Source organism: Canis lupus, chromosome 20 (assembly GCF_003254725.2).
Source record: "Canis lupus dingo isolate Sandy chromosome 20, ASM325472v2, whole genome shotgun sequence".
NCBI classification, from domain to species: domain Eukaryota; kingdom Metazoa; phylum Chordata; class Mammalia; order Carnivora; family Canidae; genus Canis; species Canis lupus.
In genome coordinates this window covers 46,676,731-46,699,020 of record NC_064262.1, presented here as the reverse complement: position 1 = coordinate 46,699,020, position 22,290 = coordinate 46,676,731, and the positions used below count along the sequence as shown (strand labels likewise).

The window sequence follows — 22,290 nt, the reverse complement described above, 5'->3', positions numbered from 1 at the left end:
ATGTCCACATAAATATATAAATTTAATCTAGAAGACCTTTTCTGATTATGCACATTTACTTATATTTAATAGCTAACAATTTGATACTATTAAAAGTGAACAAGCCAACATTATGATCAAACCTGTTTATATTCAAGTAACTCCCTCTGCTGAGATTGACAAGGTAGGATTAGCTTTTTGCTGAACAGAAGGCAATCCCTGCTATGATGTGAACATCAGTAAAAGAGCTTACTGTCATGAATACTTAAGTATTTGGCCAACTCCTAAGAGACATACAAAACTACAACAAGCAAACAAAACCCTCAGGAACAATAAAAGCCCCATTTCTTATCATTGCTTTATTTCTCTTGTGCTGTTCCAGTCTCTGAGTACATCAGGCATAGGGCTGTGTTAGGATGCCATACAAAAGCATCAGTTTCACCTCCCAACTCTGTTAACTGCTCCAGTGAAGAGACGGGTGGATAATGGTCTTTTAACATATCTGGCAATTAAGAAATCTTCTCTTGAATAGGTTGAGAACGTCTAACTGGTGTTAGAAACTTTAACTCTTTAAATGTAGAATCTGTATTGTCAAACTGTATCTTCTTTTTCATACTTTGTAGGTATCGTGTAGTAGACACATTATATTTAATTAAGCAGCTCCCCCCAGTTTCTGCACAGTTTTAACATCATTGGTTAGATCTTTTGTTTTGTCATCTTGCTCTTGTTTGTCATCTTGAAATACCACGTTTCTAGGTTTCTTTTCCATTTCTGGTTTTCCTGACTCTAGATTAACACCTATATCTTCACTGCTGATATCCTGGATGTATTCCTTGGTTGCACAAGCCTCAACATTTTCTCCATATTTGACTTTTTCTGGACTCTTCATTGTTATAATATCTGCAATTACGTGTCGCATTTCTTCGATAGGCTGAGCCCCTGCCAAAATAGCTTTCTCATAGATTGTGATATGTTGAATAGAGCTTGTGAAGTGGTTCAATACGTGCAAGGCATACACAATACTTAACAAGTTTTTTGGCATCTGGAATATTTTTAATCAGGTCATTCAGTATGACTAATATTTCTTCTTTTGGGCACCCCTTATTAATCAGGTTTAGGCATTCAGAAAATGTCTTGTTCACATTTTCAGTAAATAATCTTTGTTCATATTCTTCTACCATGGTAGTCCAAAAGGACCCAACTGAGTTTTCATTTCGCCCTTCAGGCTAGGTAACTCCTGAGCTAGGAGGGCTTTTCAGCACTTTTCTTTTGCTAGCTTTCCACTCACTCAGACAAGCTTTTCTTTCTTTTGCTGTTTCTTTGGGCTGAGTTGATCTATCAATAGTTGCTTTTGCTATAGTGTGTCTGTGAGAGTCAATGCTTTTTGACTTCTGAATCAGTCTGGAGTTAGAAGATGAAGCAGGCCTGGCTACAATTTCAGACGTCAGGTTTCTTGACAGTGTCTTCTTTCTCTCTACATCCTGAGAACTGGTTTTGGCTCTAGATGAAACTGTGTTTGATTGCAGTAATTCCTTCTCCTGAGGCCCTTTCTGGATTGTAACATTGGCAGCAGTTCTCCTGATGCCTTGTTTCACAAGGTCCCAAAGCACTATTGTCGTGACTTCTGATAGGAGGCCACACCAGCTGTCTGTCTTGAGAGGCAGTGCTCACAAGTCTAGTGGTGGTCATCATGTTTCGGGTTGTGTCACTTCTCACTGTCAAACTGCAAGTGTCTGCAGGCAGAGGCTCTGGGGCTTTAGGATAGTTGCTGAAAGTTTCTTTGTTGCTGCAGAACTCTCATCTCTGACTGGTAGGGGCTTTCTAAATGAATTAATCTTAGACTGAACAGTTTGACCACGGTAAGACCGAAGCACAAGCTTCTTGGACATGTTAGCATCTCGCTTCGGTTTTTCTGTGGATATTTGTTTCTTTTTACATTTTTGTTTTGAATTTCAGAACTTTGGTCTCTTCCTGGACCTGGCCTTCAGAGTTCATCACTTTCAGGTCTCTACTACCTGATACATGATTTACCTGTTTATGTACAAAAAAATGTTTCTCTTTTTAACATATGTTCCTTGAGTTTTTGTCTTCTTTGTTCTCTAAATGTGGGCTGAGTCCTCTGGCTCTGGGGCAGCTGCAGCTCCTGGGGCATGGCTAGGGCGCTCATTGCCAGTAGCGGAGCGGGACACATCTACGCTCTTACAGGCTCCCAGTTTTAAACCAGTAAGAACAAGCCAGAAGGACCTGCATCTTGTCTATTGCCTTTCTCTTTCATTTTTACCCCTGCTCCTCTCAGATCCAGTAAAGCTTCCCTGAAGTTAAAAAAAAAGAGAGAGACTGGATGTGTGCATATTTCTCCCCAAACTTGAGATATTTTTAAAGAAATATTTCACTGTGGTGGGTACAGTGAAGGGAACATAGGAAAGAGTAAGGTTTTGTGGGGTTGATTAGTTTTATTTCTTAGACATTTTATGAATATAGGCATGAGGTGCTTTAAGCAAGTTTAGTGGAGAAAATTATACCAAACCTGGGTCTAGCTCTTTCTCCACCTTCACGTATACCACTGACCTTGTCAGAAGGACTGGGTCTCTCTCTCTCTTTCTCCCCTCTCTTCCTCCTTCTCACACCCAGCTGAGATCTGCAAAAGATGAATTGTAGGGCACTAAGTGCCTTAAGTCCATTAAGCCTTTGACTCTTGATTTGGCTCAGGTCATGACCTCAAGTTATGAGATCTAAACCCACATCACGCCGAGTGTGGAGCCTGCTTAAGAGTCTCTTTCTCCCTCAATCTCTACTCCTCCTCCAGCTGCTCACCCACACTCTTTCTCTCAAAAAAATAAAGTAATTAAATTAAATTAAAAACTAAATAAAAGATGAGTTGCTCCACAAAGTGTACACATTTTTGTTTGAATAGATATTGCCAAAGTATCCTGAAAATATTGCCACCCATGGAGGAGAGTGGTCATCTTCCCAGCCATGTCACCAACATTTGAATGATAAAACTTCAAATTTGACAATTTCATGAAGTAAAATTACATATCTTTGTTGCTTTACTTCCAACCTTCCCAATTTCTAGTGAGGGTGGGCATCTTTTCATTGTTTACTGGCCATTCAAATTTCTTTGGCTATGGATTTCTTATAAAAGTATGGAAAGCAAATGATGAAAATACTAATCATAAGAAAATTGGGGCGTCTATATCAATATCAGAAAAAGCAGACTTGAAAGCAAGGAGAATTATCAGAGATAAAGGAGGACATTTCATAATGATAAAAGGATCAATTCATCAAGAAGATACAAACAAGTGTTGTAGAGGAATTTGTTGCTCAACCTCATTCACCCTCTTCCTTGTTGTGTATTACAAACCAAGCGCTAGGGGACGCTAGTGTTTCTCAGTCAAGTGGATCATTCCCAAAGTTTTCCAGAGGCATATTTCACCCCTGGGGAATCTAACCAGGCCCTTATTTCTTTCTTCAAGCGTCAAAGCCAGAACTACCCACCAGCACTCTGCAGCATCCCAGGAGCTTCTGGAAATAATTGAGATCTAGGAATGAAAACAAAATGAAAAAAGAGAAGAGTTTTGCTCCAAGGCACCAAAGTAAAACCACAAAATTGAAATCAATACATGTTTAAAGAAATAACTAGCAAATGAAATGTTACATCAGTTTCACTAATATTGGCTTTAGCATTTATAAAAACGACAATGCAGCCCCCCCACACAAAAATCCCTGCACATAAATATTCAGAGTCGCTTTATATGTAATAACCAAAACTTGGAAACTGTTCAAATGTCCTTCAATACATGAATGATTGAACAAATACCAATACACCCATACAATGGTATTCTACACTTTATTGGTTTGCTAGGGCTAACTGAATAAAGTATCGTAGACTGGGTCATTTAAACAACAGAAACGTATTTTCTTGCATCTTTGGAGGCCAGAAGTCTGAGATTAAAGTGTTGGCAAAGGGGGATCCTTGGGTGGCTCAGCGGTTTGGCGCCTGCCTTTGGTCCAGGGCACGATCCTGGAGTCCTGGGATCGAGTCCCGTGTCAGGCTCCTGGCATGGAGCCTGCTTCTCCCTCTGCCTGTGTCTCTGCCTCTCTCTCTCTCTCTCTTTCTGTGTGTGTGTGTGTCTATCATTTTGAAACGTGTGTATCTGTAACTATTTTGAAATAAGTTGAACAACAAAAAAAACCCAAAAATTCACTTTAGTAATAAAGACTCATTCTCGTATTTAAAAAATCCAGTGGAAGTCATTTATGTCTTTGCTTTTTAACTTTTTTTTTCTTTTTAGCTTAATGAGAAAGTCTATTGATGCTCAAAGTATCCAGTTAAGGGTTAAATAGGCAATATACTCAACAAAATAATTTCAAGAGAGAAATGTCCACTTTTTCCTCAAGAGATCATTTCCTTTTTTATAGAAAAATACATATATGTTTATACATAAATATCTATTTCAAATATATATATGTCTTAATTTGTGTTATAGGAGATTGCGTGCTTGGTAAAGTGTATGAATGACTTGAATTGAGATTTCACTAGACCACCCTTCACATAATGGACAAGTGGCTTAAAGAAAGTTTCTTGAGGGGATCCCTGGGTGGCTCAGCGGTTTGGCGCCTGCCTTTGGCCTAGGGCACCATCCTGGAGTCCCGGGATCAAGTCCCACATCGGGCTCCCAGCATGGAGCCTGCTTCTCCCTCTGCCTGTGTCTCTGCCTCTCTCTCTTCCTCTCTCTCTCTCTCTCTCTTTCTCTCTCTCATGAATAAATAAATAAAAAATCTTTAAGAAAAAAAAGAAAGTTTCTTGAAAAGAATCCACAGGACAAAAAGAAAGAAATGATGAGTATTGCTCGCTTTCCCCAAGAGGCCTCTTCTAGCAGGGGTTCCGTTTAAGGCAGACAATTATTTGGCATCTGGGTTCCTAACAAAGCACTCAATCTCAGCCCAGGGTAATGGAATCGGAGTATGAGCACTAAAGCCCCTTCCCAAGGGATTGAAGACTCACCTCCCTATCACTTACAGCTCCAGACCCCATTCTCCATGCAATCTAGCTCACCACTTAATAGATACCTCCAAATCCAGAAGGCAGAGGTATATGGCCTGCCCTGGGCTTAATGCCTGATGTCACAGCTCATCTGCCAGGTAACTGCAGAGAGAAGCAGAACAACTGAGAACAGAAAGAAAGAGCAGGAGTTCTGGAGATAGTCAGACCCATTATGTGACCTTGGGCAAGTGACTTTCACTCTCTGAGTTTTGACTAGTTAGTCTTCAAATTGTATGAATGGGACCAGAAAGTCTTTATGTGTGTAAGCCATGCTAATGTCTATGTTGTGTTGGTTTCTAGAAGTGGGCCTTGGAAGCAAGTAGATCTGAGCCATTTGACCTCCTGGCACCTCAAAGTCTTCCTCCTAGAGAAGAGGAGTAGCAGTAGGTGCCTTGAGAATCAGATACAGTCATGTGCGTAGAATCACTCACATAGTGAGCCCTCTGTACAGGTGAGCTGTCAGTAGGAAGAGCTATTTGCAAGGTTGCCAGCAAGAAGGAGGGTGAGGGAGAAATGGAGAATGTCCAACTCCTTGCTTCTGGTTCCCTTGCTGCTATGACCTGTAACTGAGAAACTTCTGATGAGCCCTGCATGTAGGCATGTTAATCATCAAAGGAATTTTGCTTGTAGCTGAGATGTGCAAAAACTGCTTTTTTTTATCCCAAACCTACCTCACTTGAGGAGATAAGAAAGGATGTACAAAAATGACTGTGCTAGATTTGCTATTTTCGGGAACAATATGACCAGATTCCTGTATGCAAGGATCTATTGACCAAGAAGAAAGAAATCTCATAACCTTCCTGGGATGTCAGTCTACTTTCAACTCCAACATCCCCGTTTCTTCCTTTTGCTAATATAAAAGAAGCTCAAATTTCGTGTCCAGGGAGATGGCTCTTTGGGACAGTAGTCTACCATCCTCAGGTTCCTGGTTTAATAAATAAAGTCACTTTCCTACCCCAACATCTTGCCTCTCCATTTACTGGCCTGTCCTGCAGGGAGCTTGGACTTGGTTACAAGGTTACTTTAGAGATTGTCCAGGAGACAGGAGAGAAAGAGGAGACATAAGAGTGGCTGATGAGGGCACAGACTAGTTGAGAGAGCAGAGAGGCAGGGGACTGGAGAGGAGAGGAGAGGAAGGAGGGACATTTTAGGAGGAAAGAGCAGCAGGAGGTGGTGACCTATTGGCCATTGATGTGAGGAGGTTAAGGGGAGGGGTGGACAGCTCCCAGACTCTGCCTTGAGGATGGGAGGAATATCAGGGAGCCTGGAAGTCCTGGAGAATATCCACCAGGGAAAGCCCCAAAGGGTGACATCACCCTGAACACTGGGAACAGAACCAAGATACAGGCCAGTGGGTCTACTCTACTCGTTCCCACATTATTCTTTAGGAATGGAGCACAGGAACCAGAAACCTTATCAAGAGTGTATGAGAGAGACAGGCAGAGACAGAGACCAGTACAGATACAGAGACAGGGAGAGAAATGGAGACAGAGAGACACAGATGCAGAGACATACAGAAACTGAGACAGAGATACAGAGAGAGAGAGAGTGAGAGGCAGAAACAAAGAAAGACAGAGGCAGACACAGAGAGGGAGAGAAATAAAAAGAGAAGTATTTGGATTTCAGGCATTCCAAAAATGTTCAGTATCTTGATTGTGGTAATAGCTTTACAGGCCATACATATTGTCCAAACTCCTTAAACTCTACATTCACATATACATCATTTACTACACAAGGTATACCTCAAAAAAGTAGTAATAAAGGTCAAAAGAAAAAAATTTAAAGTATTGTTTATAATACAACAAATATCACCTACCTTAAGAAATAAAGCATCATATTGACAATTGAAACTCCGTGTGAACCTTCTCCTGTCCCACTATTTCTCTCCTCTACTGTGACCACTATTCTAAATACAGCATTTTTCATGTCCTTATGAGTTTTCAAATTTTTATGTAAATAAAGTCACTCTACACATCCTTCTGCATCTTGCTGGATTTTGTTTAGAATCATATTTTTAAGATCCATATCTGTTGGGGCACCTGGGTGGCTTAGTTGGTTAAGTGTCTGCCTTTGGCTCAAGTCATGACCTCAGGGTCCTGGAATGAAGTCCTGAGTTGGGCTCTCTGCTCCTTGAGGAGTCTGCTTCTCCCTCTGCACCTCCCTCCACTCATTTTCTCTCTGTCCTCTCTCTCTTTTCTCTCTCAAATAAATAAATGAAATCTTGGAAAAATGATTGATTCATATCTGTCAATACATGCGCCTCTTGCTTTATTGCTTCCAGAGTGATATGATATTTTATGGTAGAAATATACCCTCCTGTCTTTGTCCATGTTGCTGGTGATGGACGTCTAAGTATTTTCCAATTTTCCCTTACTATGAGAAGTGTTGTTCTTAATTTGTTTTCCAAATTTCGTATTGTGGTAAAATACACACGACATCTGAACCACTTTTAAGTGTCCAGTTCAGTGGCATTAAATACATTTACACTATTGTATGACCTTCACCACTATCCATATCCAGAACTCTCTACATCTTGTAAAACTGCAACTCTGTCCCCATTAAACACTGACTCCTCATACCCTCACTATCACCATCTATTTCCTGTCTCTGACTTTGACTCCTCTAGGGACTTTACATGAGTGAAATCATACAGTATTTGTCCTTTTGTGCCTGGCTTATTGCGTTTAGCATAACGTCCTCAAGTTTCATTCATGTTGTGGCCTGGGTCAGAATGCCCTTCCTTTGTAGGGCCATGTAATATTCCACTGTATGGATGCACCATATTTTGCTTACCCACCACGTACATTCCTGATCACACTTTCTCATGTGCTCACACGGAAGTATATACCCTACGCTTCCCATAGGGCTCATCTATATGCCCTATATCTCTGTACTATAAAGCTAAGAATTACTAAATTTTAGAACATGTGCGTTATCAACCTTTCCAGACATTGTCAACTTATTCTCTTAAGTGATCTTACCAATTTGCTCTCTGTCAGCTGTGCATAAGGGTTTCTTTATTCTACATCCTGAAAAAGTCTTTTTGTTGCTAGATTTACGTTCACCTGGGGTGATGAGGGTGAGAGGGGATGTCGTAATGGCTTCCAGCTCTACATATTTGGTAGATTGAGGATCCTTGTATTTTCTCATGTGCCATCTGGGTTCCCCTGTCTACCATATTGTTTCTTCACATCTCTGCAGCAGGTAAGACAGAGGAGGGGGGCTTATGCTGATCATCAGAGCGTCTGGTCACAGTTTAGGAGTACCCCCAAAATGAGATGCTCAATAAGTGTTTGATGATTGAATGAGAAAGTGGAGGCTGTGCATGCAGACTCACTGGGAAAGGAAGAGAGTCAAGTGGCAGGCAGAGGAGCCCATGAGGCCAAGAGGGTTTCATCCAAGTCTGGAAAATACCAACCAAAGGAGGCCTGCTGATGCAACCAAGAGAACTGCCAGCATTATGACAGCCACTTGTCTCTGAATCTACCTCCTTCTAACCTTCTGAGCCTTCTGAGGCACTCAGGGTAGAAGAAACTCATTGGAAGCCAGCTAGAAAGTGAGGAGGCAGCAACCCAGAGAAACAGGGGAATGTGAGAAGAGAACGGGACTACGTCCCTCCTCACGCCCTGGGAAGCACCACACCCTCTCTGGCCCCGGCACGTTGCAGCCTATACACCCTCTGCCCACAAAACCACCTGCCCAAGCAGCCTTTGCTACCTCTTCCTCAGGACACCTCATCCGTTGGCCTCCCCAGAAACACCTGAACATGAGACTTTTGGGTCCCTAGAGAGGGAGAAAGAAACAGCATTGTGCACTTCCTAAAATGATGCCCTAAGGGGACTGTTTCCTGCTAAACCATATAACTTGAGTCTAATCATGAAGAAACATCTGATAACCCACATGGAGAGAGCATCTACATAAAAATCCACCTGGATTCTTCAAACATGCCAATGTTGCAAGTTTGGGAACCATGGAACCTAGGTGACTGGCATATCAGAGTTTGTCGTAAAGCTTTCTCAATGTTTATATCCATTAGGAAAATTTATAATAAAAAATTAAATATGTGTTTAAATGTCATGAAAGAGCAAGAAAAGCTGAGAGGGTAGCCTTTATGAAAGGACACAAAGGAAACATGATAACTAGAAATGCATGCTAGATCCTGGACTAGTAATAGATGCATCTGATCCCACTTCTACCTTCTGGAGGCTGGTTCAGAGGAGAAAACTACTATAAATCATAGTCATGCAGGGACAATTAGAGACATCGGAATCCAGACTAGCTATTAGATAATGAAATGTGTCAGTGATGAATTTCTTGAATTGCATAAATTTGCTGTGGTTACATAAGAGAATGCTGTGTTCTTAGGAAATGCATATAAACTATTTAAGGGTAGAAGGGCAGGATATCTGCAAGTTACCCTCAAGTGGTTCAGGGAAAAAGTACATTTCTATTCAGAGATGGAGCTATAAAACAAATGTGAAAAATAAAGGTGAACAATTGGTCAAAGTAGAAGGACATGAAAGAATTCTTTGTAATATTCTTGCAACTCTTCTGTGAGTTTGAAATTATTATTTTAATCTTATATTATTTGTATTTTATATATTTAAAATTATTATTATAAATTATTTAAGAGGGATCCCTGGGTGGCGCAGCGGTTTGGCGCCTGCCTTTGGCCCAGGGCGCGATCCTGGAGACCCGGGATCGAATCCCACGTCGGGCTCCCGGTGCATGGAGCCTGCTTCTCCCTCTGCCTGTGTCTCTGTGCCTCTCTCTCTCTCTGTGACTATCATAAATAAATAAAAAATTTAAAAAAAATAAATAAATAAAAAAATAAATTATTTAAGAGCATACATATATACACATGAAAGAATTTATCAAATTGTGCACTCTAAATATTGTCATTTGTCATATGCCAATGATTCCTCAAACTAGAAATAAATAAGTAAAAAAATGGATAGAGAACGTAATTTGCAAAAGCAGAGAGGCACGACAAGAATGTGTACGGAAGAAAGACCCTTCTTTCTAGCTGGAGTTTTTGTTTCATGGAGCAGGGACAACCAAGAGAGAAGGGTTTGTGGAACTGGGAGGCCATCAGTGGCTTGAGGGTTGACTTTTTTTTTTTTTAAGATTTTATTTACTTATTCATGAGAGACACACAAAGAGAGAGGCAGAGACACAGGCAGAGGGAGAAGCAGGCTCCCTGAGGGGAACCTGATATGGGACTTGATCCTGGGCATCCAGGATCACACCCTGAGCCAAAGACAGAGGCTCAACCATTGAACCACCCAGCGTCCCTAGGGCTGACTTGGGCCTAACCCCGCGTCCTCGCAGGATGCACTTCCCCTTATGGACGATGGGGGAGCCAGTTCATCAACGCGCCAGAAGGTTTTCTACAAGTCTGAAAACGTTCAAGACCTGGAAGAAAACATTAAAACTCACACACTCTGATGTTTGAAAACATAAACGCAAGGCTGCAAAAATCAAAATAAACACTTGGAGGATCGCTTCTCGGCCTTTTGGCTAAGATCAAGTGTAATAAACACTTGGAGGAAATGAATGTCTTCTTAAACCAGCATAATATCGACTTCATTAATCGTTAACCTTAGCATCCCCCCTCCAAATGTCATTACATTTAGAAGTTATCTCTGGGTTAGTTGTTCTCCGTTTGCAAGAATCCCCATAGACCCCAAATCAGCAAAACGTGCAATAATTTTCAAGACACCTAAATAATTTCAAAAGCAGAGTGATTTTCTATACTTTTCCTTTTTTTTAACATAGGAAGAAATACACTTAACTGTGTGTGGCTTGTTACAATGTTTGCTATGAGGCAGGATAGGACCTCTAGAGTGCAGGTGCCCAGGGAAGTCCTGTTCAGCCTCCTGCCTTCACACCAGCTCTTCCTGTGGACTCAGTCACTTTTCCCTCCCTACATTGGCCAACTCCACTCCCTTTCTTCCTTCCTATCTCAGCTGAGACCACGTCCTCAGGGAAGCTTTCTTTAACCCCAACTCAGGCTCCCATTGCCCTCACACTAGCATCACATGCTTTGTAGACCATGTCACATCATATCCACAAACATCATTTGTGCGATTATTGGATTTCTGTCTGTCTTCTCCATTCAAGGGTGAAATGATGAGGAGCAAAGAAGCTGTCTTTCCTCCTCTGGCCCAGGGCTTTGACACATAGTAGGTGCTCAGTAATAAGGAAGGAAGGAAGGAAGGAAGGAAGGAAGGAAGGAAGGAAGGAAGAAAGAAAAGAAAGAAAGAAAGAGAAAGAAAGAAAGAAAGAAAGAAAGAAAGAAAGAAAGAAAGAAAGAAAGAAAGAAAGAAAGAAAGAAAGAAAGAAAATGACCAAACAGCTGCATGAGAATGATAAACCTGTTCTTGTCTGGTCTTCTTTTTTAAAGTTTTTTTTTTTTTTATTGGAGTTCAATTTGCCAACATGTAGCATATCACCCAGTGCCCATCCGTCAAGTGCCCCTGTCAGTGCCCGTCACCCCAACCCCCCCGCCCACTTCCCTTTCCACTACCCTTTGTTGGTTTCCCAGAGTTTGGAGTCTCTCATGTTCTGTCACCCTCACTGATATTTTCATTCATTTTCTCTTCTTTACCCCTTATTCCCTTTCACTATTTTTTATATTCCCCAAATGAATGAGAACATATAATGTTTGTCCTTCTCTGATTGACTTACTTCACTCAGCATAATACCCTCCAGTTCCATCCATGTTGAAGCAAATGGTGGGTATTTGTCGTTTCTAATGGCTGAGTAATATTCCATTGTATACATAAACCACGTCTTCTTTATCCATTCATCTTTCGGTGGACACTGAGGCTCCTTCCACAGTTCGGCTATTGTGGACATTGCTGCTATAAACATTGGGGTGCAGGTGTCCCAGCATTTCACTGCACCTGTATCTTTGGGGTAAATCCCCAGCAGTGCAATTGCTGGGTTGTAGGGCAGGTCTATTTTTAACTCTTTGAGGAACCTCCACACAGTTTTCCAGAGTGGCTGCACCAGTTCACATTCCCACCAACAGTGCAAGAGAGTTCCCCTTTCTCCACATCCTCTCCAACATTTGAGATTTCCTGCCTTGTTAATTTGCCCCATTCTCACTGGTGTGAGGTGGTATCTCACTGTGGTTTTGATTTGTATTTCCCAGATGGCCAGTGATGTGGAGCATTTTCTCATGTGCTTGTTGGCCATGTCTATGTCTTCTTTGGTGAAATTTCTGTTCATGTCTTTTGCCCATTTCATGATTGGATTGTTTGTTTCTATGCTGTTGAGTTTCATAAGTTCTTTATAGATCTTGGATACTAGCCCTTTATCTGATAGGTCATTTGCAAATATCTTCTCCCATTCTGTAGGTTGTCTTTTACTTTTGTTGACTGTTTCTTGGGCTGTGCAGAAGCTTTTTATCTTGATTAACTTCCAATAATTCATTTTTGCTTTTGTTTCCCTTGCCTTCATAAATGTATCTTGCAAGAAGTTGCTGTGGCCAAGTTCAAAAAGGGTGTTTCCTGTGTTCTCCTCTAGGATTTTGATGGAATCTTGTCTCATATTTAGATCTTTCATCCATTTTGAGTTTATCTTTGTGTATGGTATAAAAGCATGGTCTAGTTTCATTCTTCTGCATGTGGATGTCCAATTTTCCCAGCACCATTTATTGAAGAGACTGTCCTTTTTCCAGTGGATAGTCTTTCCTGCTTTGTCGAATATTAGTGATTGCATTAAACGTGTATATTGCCCTGGGTAACATTGACATTTTCACAATATTAATTCTGCCAATCCATGAGCATGGAATATTTTTCCATCTCTTTGTGTCTTCCTCAATTTCTTTCAGAAGTGTTCTATAGTTTTGAGGGTATAGATCCTTTACATCTTTGGTGAGGTTTATTCCTAGGTATCTTATGCTTTTGGGTGCAATTGTAAATGGGATTGACTCCTTAATTTCTCTTTCTTCAGTCTCATTGTTAGTGTATAGAAATGCCACTGACTTCTGGGCATTGATTTTGTATCCTGCCACGCTACCGAATTGCTGTATGAGTTCTAGCAATCTTGGGGTGGAGACTTTTGGGTTTTCTATGTAGAGAATCATGTCATCGGCGAAGAGGGAGAGTTTGACTTCTTCTTTGCCAATTTGAATGCCTTTAATGTCTTTTTGTTGTCTGATTGCTGAGGCTAGGACTTCCAGTACTATGTTGAACAGCAGTGGTGAGAGTGGACATCCCTGTCTTGTTCCTGATCTTAGGGGAAAGGCTCCTAGTGCTTCCCCATTGAGAATGATATTTGCTGTGGGCTTTTCATAGATGGCTTTTAAGATGTCGAGGAATGTTCCCTCTATCCCTACACTCTGAAGAGTTTTGATCAGGAATGGATGCTGTATTTGTCAAATGCTTTCTCTGCATCCAATGGAATATTAGTTAACCATAGAGTTGAGGGTCCATTTCTGGATTCTCTATTATGTTCCACTGATCTATGTGTCTGTTTCTGTGCCAGTACCACACTGTCTTGATGACCACAGCTTTGTAGGACAACCTGAAATCTGGCATTGTGATGCCCCCCAGCTCTGGTTTTCCTTTTCAATATTCCCCTGGCTATTCGGGGCCTTTTCTGATTCCACACAAATCTTTTTTTTTTTTTTTTTTTTTTTTTTTTTTTTTTTTTTTTTAGTTTTTTATGATAGTCACACAGAGAGAGAGAGAGAGGCAGAGACATAGGCAGAGGGAGAAGCAGGCTCCATGCACTGGGAGCCCGATGTGGGATTCGATCCCGGGTCTCCAGGATCGCGCCCTGGGCCAAAGGCAGGCGCCAAACCGCTGCGCCACCCAGGGATCCCATGATTCCACACAAATCTTAAGATGATTTGTTCCAACACTCTGAAGAAAGTCCATGGTATTTTGATAGGGATTGCATTAAATGTGTAAATTTCCCTGGGTAGCCTTGGCATTTTCACAATATAAACTCTTCCAATCCATGAGCATGGAATATTTTTCCATTTCTTTGTGTCTTCCTCAATTTCTTTCAGAAGTGTTCTGTAGTTTTAAGAGTATACATCCCTTACCTCTTTGGTTAGGTTTATTACTGGGTATCTCATGCTTTTGGGTGCAATTGTAAATGGGATTGACTCCTTAATTTCTCTTTCTTCAGTCTCATTGATAGTGTATAGAAATGCCACTGATTCCTGAGCATTGATTTTGTATCCTGCCATGATGCCGAACTGCTGTATGAGTTCTAGCAATCTTGGGGTGGAGTCTTTTGGGTTTTCTACATACAGTATCATGTCATATGCAAAAGGGAGAGTTTGACTTCTTGTCTGGTCTTCTAATCCAAATCATAATTCCTATTATTCCATTGCAAAACTCTGAATATTAGCTGTCAAAATTCTCTTTAAATGCATGCCTATTATTTCCACAAGAGTCCCATCTTTCCCTGCTGGCTCTCTCTGTCCAGGCTTAGGCTGAATAGTGTTGAGGTAGCAGAGAATGCTCAGTCCCAGACTCTGCTCTTGAGAAGTTCAGGTCTGGGTTAGAAACACATAGCTGGACACAGACACCTTCCAGCCTGAGTGTTTAAAGATGGGTCAAAGAGAGGGTTTGGGGGCTGATGAGCAGCGAAGGAAAAGTATCCTAGAAAAGAGGCTTGAACATGGCATGGAGAGCAGAGTATAAAGAGTCATTAGTCCACGGTAGCTTTCCAGCAGAGGGACCACGTATGCAATGGCCTAAGGCTTGAGAAAGCATGATTTTAGGATAGATTAGAGATAAGAACTGGCTATAGAAGAGACTGGCAAGGTCCACAGGAGTAAGGTTGTAAGGGATGCTGTTACCAAGGAAGTGAGGGAAGTGAGGGACTACATCCCACCCCAAAATAATAGATGAGCATCAGCTATTGTTAGTGTGGGGCAGGCAAGTGGCTCCAGTGAGAATCAGGCTACTAGGAACAGTGGAGCAGGTGGTGCACACCACACCAGCCTCAGGGGGTGCCATTCACACAGGCAGCAGTGACAATGGTGCTCCACCACATGCTCCACACTGGGGAGTTATCTCTGTAGTGGCCCTGCATGTAGGGAGATCTCAGGACTTTATGTAGATTAATTTTTACCTTCCAAATACTTTTAAGGTAACAGTAATTAGAGAATGGACAGAAGACTCGCATACATGAACACTTCACCAAAGTGGATATACAGATGATAAAGACGCAGGTGAACAGATGTTCAACATCGTTAGCCGTTAGGGAAATGCAAATTAAAGCTATGAAGGAGATACCATGACACACCTATCAGAATGGCTAAAATAAAAATACCGACAATACAGGGACACCTGGGAGACTCAGGTCATGATCCCGGGGCTACGGGATCAAGTCCCACATCCAGCTCCTGCATAGAGCCTACGCCTCCCTCTGCCTGTGTCTCTGCCTCTCTCTGTGTCTCTCATGAATAAATAAAATAAAATCTTTAAAAATAACATTACCAAGTGCTGCGAACCAGGACTTACATACATTACTGGTGGGGATGCAAAACAGTGCGGCCACTCTCAAAAATAGTTTGACAGTGCCTTGTCAGGTTAAACTTACACTTATCATATAACCCAGCAGTCTCACTCCTGAGTTTTACCCTCGAGAAACAAAGACTTATGTACATGAATATCCATATCAATTTTACTTGCTCTAACCAGAAGCTGAAACATCCTAAGTGTCCTTCTACTGGTGAATGTGTAACCAAACAGTGGTCCAGCCATAGGATGGAACACTACTCAGCAATGAAAAAGAGTGGGCTGATTTTTAAAAAAGATTTCTCCACTGTTCATTTGAGAGGATGAGTAAGAGCAGATTGGTGGATGGTCAGAAGGAGAGGGAGGAGCAGGCTCCCAGCTGAGTGAGGACCTGTACCTGGGCTTCATTCCAGGTCCCTAGGATCACGACCTGAGCAGAAGACAGACATTAACCAACAGAGCCATCCAAGCATCCCAGGAATGGACTATTTATACAAGTGAAAACCTGGGTGGTTCTCAAAGGTATTATGTTGAGTAAAAGATTTGCCAGTCTCAAAAGGTCACATACTGTATACACATGACTTTCTTGAAACATCAGAATTACTTTACTGACCAGATTATAGTTGCCAAAGGTTAGGGAGGGGAGTGTTGACTACAAAGGGAGGCACGGGGAGTTTCTTTGAGATGGTGGAACGTTTAAGTGTCCTGACTATGGTGATAATTACATGAATCTCTACAATTGACAAAATTTCATAAAGCATTTCAAAAATTGAGTGCATATAAACAGTGGTGAATTCTCTCCACCCAAATAAAGATATGTGGTTAACAGTATCGTGCTACTTCAATGTCCTCATTTTTATAAATGTACCATGATTATGTACTTTTAATACATATAAATCTATAATTATATATCTAATGTAATATATAATTATATTTTAATATGTTTGATATGTAATTATAAAATGCTTTTATTGGGAGAATCTGAGTAAAGACTGAAGTGAAGGATCCTTTCACCAATGTTTGTGACTTTTATGTGTCTAAAATTGTTTCAAAATAAAGAGCATTTAAGAAGAATAAAGGGAAGAGGGGCACCTGTGTGCTCAGTGGTTGAGCGTCTGCCTTTGGCTATGGTCTTAATCCCAGAGTCCTGGAATCGAGTCCCCATCAGGCTCCCTGCGGGAAGCCTATTTCTCCCTCTGCCTATGTCTCTGCCTCTCTCTATGTGTCTCTCAGGAATAAATAAATAAAATATTTAAAAAATAAAAGTAAAGGGGAAGTGTTATTTGAAGTAACTAAGAGTCTATTTCAGCCTAAGAGCTTCTCTTTTTAAGTTCTATCTGGGGGGAGTGTTTTAGAATACTCTAAACTATAAACATAACACTATATAGTGGTGCAATATTTTAAATACTTTTATATAAATATTCATACAGCAGGAGTATGTGCCTGAATCTATTTTACCAGTAGATATGCAAGCTCTAAAGTATTTAGAACGTGAAAAGATGTTCAACTTGATTATTCTTGAAAAGAAGTGCAAGTCAAAACAACAGTGAGGCAACAATTCACACCACACAGTGGCCATCGTAAAAAGGATGAACAACAAGCGTTGGTGAGATGGGGAGAAATTGGAACCCTTGTGCACTGCTGGAGGGAAGATAAAATGGTGGAACCGTGGTGGAAAATACATCGGCAGTTCCTCAAAAGTTTAAACATAGAATTGCTGCATGACTCAGCCACTCTGCACGTAGGGATGTTCTGAAAAGACTTTAAACAGGCTCCCGAAGAGATACCAGTACACAGATGTTCATAGCAGCACTATTCACAGCAGCCAAAATGTGGCAACAGCCCAAATGTCCATGGTGAATGGACAAACACTTCTGTACAAAGGAATACTACTAGGGCAGCCCGGGTGGCTCAGTGGTTTAGCGCCAACTTCAGCCCAGAGCATGATCCTGGAGACCTGGGATCAAGTCCCACGTCAGGCTCCCTGCATGGAGCCTGCTTCTCCCTCTGCCTGTCTCTGCCTATCTCTCTCTGTCCCTGTGTCTCTCATGGATAAATAAATAAAATCTTCAAAAAAAAAAAAAAAAACGCAAGGGAATACTACTAAGCCGTAAAAAGGAACAGAGTTCCAACACATACTACACCATGGTTGAACCTTGAAAATATCATGCTAAGTGAAAGAAGCCAGACACAAAAGACCACAAAAGACCACACACTATATGATTCCATGTCTATGAAATGCCAGAATGGATAAATCCATAGGCAGAAAACAGACTGGGGGTGGCCTAAAACTAGGAGAGGTGGGGGAAATGCTTGCTGACAAGAACAGGGCTTCCTTCTGTGGTGGTAAAAATGTTCTCTAGAACTAGGGAGAGCTGGTGGCTGCACTAAATTATGAATATGCTGCATGTCATTGACATGCTTGCCTTTAAAGGGTTAAATCTGTGTCGTATGACTGTCATGTTAATTAAGAAATAATCGTCAGTAGGCTATTGAGCCCACAATGGGAGGCCATGGACATAGCCCAATGGTGAGGCAGCTCCAGCAGAGCTCAGGGAATCAACTGCGCACGGGCCCTACAGCGAAGGTCACTTCAATGCGGCCCAGAGCTCCTGACACCCCCAGCCCAGGGATAGAGGGAAAAGCCCAGGGCTAGCTGAGGTCGCCCTCCTCCCCAAAGAGGTAGGCCAACAGGGACAGAGTGTGGGGCAGACAATTAGCAGGTGCCTTAACAAGGCACGAGGGACTAGGTCCGAGGAGTGGGATAGAGGGGTAAATCTGGCTCTGTCAGGTTCTCGAGCTTCTTCCTTCGAGCCCAAAGACTTGCCTCTACATCACATGTGGCCCACAGCGCTCTCTCAGCCAAAGCTGGCTCACCTTTGGCCACATATCTCCACGGCCAGAGAGGACAATTTCATAGATGAGTAGGAAGAGAGGGGGATAGAGAAGGTAAATAAACAGCAAGCAGGGGGCCCTGGAGTCTCCAGCCAGGCCTGCTCTGTGACCTCAGGGAAGTGATGTTGCCTCTCTGGGCTCAGTTCATCTGTCTGTCTAATGAAAACAAACCAAAACAGGAAGCATCCTGGGAGTGTAAGCCCTGCTCAAAGGTTCCAGCTTCTGGGTCCTCACAACAGAGCTTGAAGAGCTTTGGAACAAGAAACACTGCGAGGTGTGTAGTTGGTGTTCTTCCCAAGGCTTCCTCATTCTAGAAGTGGAGGTAAAAGGGCCTCTCTGGAGGATTAAGTAAGACAATTACATCAAACTGTTTTCCATGGTGTGTAGTGTGCAGGAGGTGTGTAAGAAATGTTAACTATTACCAGCAGGTGATGGGGAGCCAGTGCAGGCTTCTCAGCAAGGGAGAGGCAGGTCATTTCACAGTGGTGGTGGCCATTATGGAGGCTCAACCAGAAGAAGAATCCTGGCCTCAAAGCACCCAGAGAAGTGAAGAGTGGTGAGATGAGAAGCTGGGGCTGGGGTGGGGTTACTGGGAGGAGACAAAGAAGAGGAAGTTCAGGTAGAACCATAGGGATGCAGGGCGTAGGAGGAAGCAGAGGAGGCCGCCGACCACATCTCTGGCCCAGGTGCCTGGGGGTCACCAGGGCCAGTGCTCAGCCTGGGCACAGAAGGCAGAAAGATTTGGGGGTAAATGCTGGGCGGGGCTTGACACAGGGTCTCTGGGAGCCAGGGTAAGTTCAGCAAAGCAGGAGCACCAAGAGGTGTGTGTGCAAACTTGGGATGGGACCTCAAGGGACATAGTGACCTTGGCCAGGGAATGAGGTAGAATCCATCATTTACTTATCCACCCATCTGGACTCTCTCCTATGAGTTCCTGAGGGTGGTGAGGACCTGTGTGTGTGTGTGTGTGTGTGTGTGTGTGTGTGTGTTATTGCAGGCACTCAAAAAGCATAGATCATACTTCAAGCTGGAGTCTGGCTTGTATTCATCATCCAGATTAAGAAGCAAAACATCTGTTTACATCCCCCCTCTGTTCCCATGCTCCCATACTGCCTGTGTCACACCCCTTCCTCCGTCTCCCTCCTTCCTCTAGCTCTGAGAGAACAAACATCCTATCACTAGTGTTGTTCACTCCCATACACATTTTTGCACCTTCACTACATGGGACATATCCACGAAGGATCCATAGAATTGTGTGCATGCCTCTAGACTTTACCTGAGCAACATGATTTGATGCACACCCTTCTATCCTTCTATGCACATCCTTTCTTCTGTTCATGCTTTTGAAATTCATCCAGGTTGGTGAGAGCAGTTCCACATGTCTTCCATTTCTGTGACTATAAAAATGTCCACTGAGTAAGAGTGTGCCGTTGGATGTATGCACCCCTATTGTGTGGATGAGCACTAATCGTTCCAAACGTCCTTGAACCTATCTCACTACATACCTTCTAGAGAACTCTTCTGTGGTGGATGTGCAGGGTCAGGAGGGGGTCCCTGAGTTTGCTGTCATCTCAGAATTCCCATCCACACCTTGGGGAATGCCACATTGAAGATGCTCCATAGATGATCAACAAATCAACAAGCAAGTGAAACGGTACATTTACAAGACCCGACACAATTTCCAGGCTATTCCTTGGAGACTCAGCTCCTCAGGTTGTCCATTTGTGTCCAAATACACTTCCAATTTTCACTACTTTGATCCCCAGCTCTTCAGGCCAATGATTTATTCTCTGTATGTTTAATGGACACACAGTGCATTTTGTAAAGTTTTAAGAGGCATATTTAAAGTGCTCTGTTTTAGTTGTATCTTTTCTGTATCATCCAGAAAAAGCTGAACAAAGAGACTTGAATGATACCAAATTGAAACATCCAGAAAATTCTGCATATTTTGCCCCAAATTATGGACTTACATTATATCAGTGAACTTCACTTTTTAAAATAAATTACTGAAACAACCTCAGTGACACTAGATCATGGTTGAGGTTTTCCCTAGTTGAGTAATTGTTCACCAAGCTGATTTCTCTTTTCAGGAAATCGGTTTTTCCACAAGCAAATCCATGAGTCTGAATGGCGGTGTCATGTCCATATTGATATTATGGTTTTTGATGTTTTACCAATTATTTCATATCTGCAAAGTCTCAGTTACTTCAACCATATATCAGAGTATGTTAAAAGGCATATTGTTTTCTATATGCTTTATGTCTGCTTTACCAACATACTTTGACATAACACAATTTTTTCCTGGAACTTTTTATTATTCTAATGTTTTTTAGTGTGACATATATTCTTTTGGTCTTTCGTCATTGACTATTACAAATTTTCCTTGAACCCCCAGTGAACTGAGCATGATTGCTATTCACATGAAATCATTAGGTATCAACATTTCCAACCTCAGTGAACAGCTTGTGAGCAGTATTTGGATCCAGTATTTCTTTCACCTGTTACTATAAACTACCATATTTATACTGTTAAATAATCATTTGCCAAAAATATATATTACTTGTCACATTTTACAGTGAGCTTTACACAGAAGCAAAACTGTTCTAGGTTGTTAGGACTTCTTCCCGCATCGGATGTTGCAGGGCTTCAATTCACTATGAATATCATTCCTCCTCTATTCTCCCACAAATTTCAGCAGAGTACTATTCATGATACTTATTTTTTCATAAGATTTTATTTATTATTTATTTGAGAGGGAGAGCAAGCGGGGGAGGGCAGAGGGAGAGAGAGAAGCTCACTCCACCCTGAGTAGGGAGCCCAATACAGGGCTCTATCCCAGAACCCCAGGATAAGGATCTAAGCCTAACACAGACACTTAACCAACTGAGCCACCCAGGGCCCCCTGCTCATGATATTTAATAGGAACATTAAAAAGCTTATCCAAGCTCTGTGCCTTTTCATTCTGGATCCTTTCCTTTAATGTTTTATTGTAAACTTGATTTGATCATTATCCAAACATTGCGCACTTATGCAAAAATTATAATGCACAAATGTAAACACTGAAGAAAACCTTAACTAGCTAAAACCAGAGCCAACCTCAGCTTTGAGAATACTGACAAATTGGTCCCCCTTCTATAGGGCAGAACACTTTGTAAGCACAAGGCCAAGCTGCTCACAGTGACGATAGCCAAACTGGCAAAAGTTTTACAAAAACTTCCAGATGTGGCTGGTGTATCAAAGCTCATTGCAACCTTCAACCACAATGAACTTGAAATATTGAGCTCATGTTATAATTTGTGTTGTCAGTTAATTTTACTATTCTTTGGAAGTACTATCAAGGTATTGTGTAGCCTGTGCCAAATATTTCCAGATTTTAGCAATGGACAGCTGTACTGGCACATACTGGCTGCATACTAGCCATGAAGTGGCGATAGCAAGTCATGGTTGCTCTTGACATGCAAGGACAGGCAATATTTTTGAGCATTATTGAGTTTCAGGGAAGCAAAGAAAGGGGGCAGAAGCTGGAGAGCTATTTGAGATAAAGAAGGGATTCTCTCAAAGATGGAAGAAATTCTGGAATCCTTGAGCCTTACTTTGGATTCTCCCCAAAGCAGGTCCTGTCTGAATCAAGGACTTGAGTACAGATAGTATGTTTAGGAGGTGATCCCAGGAGATCCAATGAGCTTTGGGAAAGTGAGAGACATATGAGCAGACTCAGATGAGAAGCTGAGGGGTGATCCTTCTATGGATCCCCCACAAAAAAAGCCACTCCAGAATGGCCCTACTGAGGAGTGATGAAGCCAAGGGAGCCACCCAACAAGGACATGTTGTTTGCTGACTGTAAGTCACTCCTGGGGGGTGTTAATGCCCACATTTCAT

The 22,290-nt window shown here is 42.0% G+C and overlaps 1 pseudogene; it reads right to left on the bottom strand.

Moving 5' to 3' along the window:
* Window positions 1-338: 338 nt before the first annotated feature.
* Window positions 339-21,853, bottom strand: LOC112666906 (cytoskeleton-associated protein 2-like; annotated as a pseudogene).
* Between the last annotated feature and the right edge of the window lie 437 nt (window positions 21,854-22,290).